This window comes from Zingiber officinale, chromosome 3A (genome assembly GCF_018446385.1).
Source record: "Zingiber officinale cultivar Zhangliang chromosome 3A, Zo_v1.1, whole genome shotgun sequence".
Classification (NCBI taxonomy): Eukaryota; Viridiplantae; Streptophyta; class Magnoliopsida; order Zingiberales; family Zingiberaceae; genus Zingiber; species Zingiber officinale.
In genome coordinates, this window is record NC_055990.1 from 50,148,966 (window position 1) to 50,152,084 (window position 3,119).

Genomic DNA, 3,119 nt, shown 5'->3' on the forward strand with positions numbered 1-3,119 from the left:
AAGGTTCATGAAAAGTAATTTTTCATGTCTTTAAAGAGTCCCTCCCCCTAAAGACATGGTGGTAACTTCTGTCATTGCACCAACAATGACTTGGAATTCCTAAACCTTTAGGAAACCCAAATTTAGAAGTTTTGAGGTTCAAATATTCAAAATTTGAAACAACCTCAACCTAAACTTCTATGAAGCCTTCCTTAACCAATCCATCCTTGTTTTCACATGAAAACACCCTTTGTATGTATACAAATGTATTTTAGGGGTTTGGAATGGTTACCTAGACTTAAAGAGGTTCAAAGATGCTGAAATCAAGCCTTCCCAGCCAAAATCAGCAACTTGGATCGCTTGGAGTTGGGTTCCAATCGATTGAACCTTTCTCGAATCGATCCACCGATCGATTCAGACCCGGATCGATCGGCTGATCGATCCAGTGAGCTTCTATGGAGACTTGCCTTCCGAATCGATCCACGGATCGATTGGCACCTCAATCAATCCATGGATCGATCGGAGCTCTGATAGTTGCTGAAATTCCATTTCAGTCAACTTCAGAAACCCCTAGAAAATTCTACAAAAATCCAAAAATCATGAAATTTCGTGTAGACATTATTTAGGGCATACTTAATCATGGAAAAATAGCTTTCTATGAAAATACATCATATTTTCAAAGATTGACACAAACTTGAAAACTTGCAAAAACTTTAGTGTTTTTCTTCAAGTTTGTGTCTAACTATTTAATGGTGATTACTATCAAAAGATAGCCTTCACCAAGGTTTTCCAAAAATATTTTAAAAACATTTTCAAAACCAATATCCCATCATGTTCCTTGGGCATAATGCACATGACTTGTACATTAGCTTTCCCAATGATGGGAAAACACATAACTATGTGTTTTGATGAACCTAAAACTCAAAAGAATGCACTAAATCAACATCTTGAGTTTTGTTCATCTTTCTAACATCTCACTTGTATCTAATGTGCACTAATCACATAAAAGTCACCTTATAGTCTTTGTGAGATGTTGATTTTGGTTTTTGCCCTAATCTAGGGATCATGCATATCTATCTAGGCATTTTAGAAATATTAGACATCCACCTAAGATGTCATTTGTCAATAAGTGTCGTTAAATGTCATTCGTCCTTAATTACAAGGAATTAAGCTTAATGCATGATTATGTTATGGCATACATCAAAAGAAAATAATTTTCAAAAGAAAATATCCTATTACTACATGATGTATGAATGTCATGACATGGTATTTTTGGATTTTTCATAATAAAACATGAATGCAAAACTAGACATGATGTCATGGCATATGATGGGCAAACAATCATGGCAAGATTTAGCATAAATAAAATATACCTAGATTAACTATCTAAGTATCCTTAAAGTCTTAGCTAAACTTACACCTTAAACCTAGATTGCCCTAAAGTGCTACAAGAGAATGCCAAAGCCTAAATTGGCATTTCTAATTTCCTTGATTTAATGTATGCCAATTGAAAATAAACATGTCCTCAAATGTTGGCATATTCCATTTTTCCTCAAGAGTGATTACATAAATCAAGGCCCGGATTGCCTTAAATTTTCAAGAGAATACCAAAATCCCAACTTGGTATTTCTCAAGGTTTTCCCAATTTGTGCCATTTTAGATTAAAATCAATTCTTCACCATTAGACACATTTTACTCTTTCAAGGAGTAATCAATAATTCCATTTCATTTTCAAAGGTTAACTAAAACCTTGAAAATGCTCCTTGAGTGTCAATTTCCTCAAAGTTGGGTTAACTATCCTTCTAATCGGAGTTGACACTCTCTAACCCATCTATGGGGTAGAGAAGATGCTCCTAGGAACCCAACACCTATTGGTGCTCCTTGGATGCTCTAGGTACTCACTAGGGATAACTTCCCTAGATACCTTCCTAGTGACCTTGTTGGGCTTCTTAGAAGCCTTGGTCACAATTTCTAGGTCAACTCTAGGGATAACCTCCCTTGTGACCTTGTTTGTGACTTTCTTAGACTTCTTAGAAGTCTTAGTCACATTTATTGCAAAAATACTCTTAGGTATGACTTCCCTAGTATTTTTGGCTTGACCACTAGACATAGGGTTTGTTCCATAACTATATGGAACTCTATGATAAGAGGGCACATCCTTCTTAGCCTTTGGTTTGTATCCCAAACCTCTATGGCCATTGGATGACTTTTGTACCCCTAAACCTAGGTTATGCTCATTTTGCCCTAATAGGATATTTTCCATCCTTTTTAGGGTCTTTTCCATTTTATCAAGTCTTGACCTCAAGACTTGATTTTCTATCACTAAGTCCTTAGTTTTAGATTTTTCATTTGATTCATGAGCATATTTGTTTTTGGGCTTGTATCTGAAATCTTTAGAGTTATTGCCCAAGTGTCTATCTACCTTCCTAACCTTAGGTTGGGTAGTTTTGGCATGTAGGACCACATGTTTTTCCTTAAAGCCCTCATGCTTTCTATTCTTATGGTAAATTGCATTAAAATGATAAAAGTTAGAACTATCATGCTTTTCACCATAATGTAAGGGGGTAGGCTCAATAAATGTTACCTTCTTCTTTACCTTGGAGGCTCCCCCTTGACGAATGCCTCCTTGAGCCTTGACCATCTTCTTCCCCTTGAGGCATTGACTTCGGTAATGCCCTTTTTGATTGCAAGAGAAGCACACAATGTGCTCCTTGCTCTTCTTTGTTCCGGGGATGGTCTCCTTGGGCTTCGCCTTGCCCTTTTGTGCCACTTGGCCCTTCTTCTTGGCCAATTTAGGGCACTTGCTCTTGTAGTGCCCATGTTCCCTACACTCAAAGCATATAATATGATTTTCATTTTTAATTGAAATATTTATACCTTTGCTTGTAGGGGTGACATCTTTCCCTTTGGATCCGGAGGTAGAAGCTTCCTCTTGATCCGATCTTGATTCTCCTCCATTTGATTTTTCTTGACTCGTGGAGGTAGAAGCTTCTTCAATCTCTTCATCTCTTGACCCGGATGTAGAAGCTTCTCCTTCTTCTTGATCCGGCGTCACCAAGGATTGCTCCCCCTCAATCCTAGAGGTGGAGGCTTCATCATCTTGAATATGAAACAAGGAGTATGCTCCCTCCTTGTTCCCT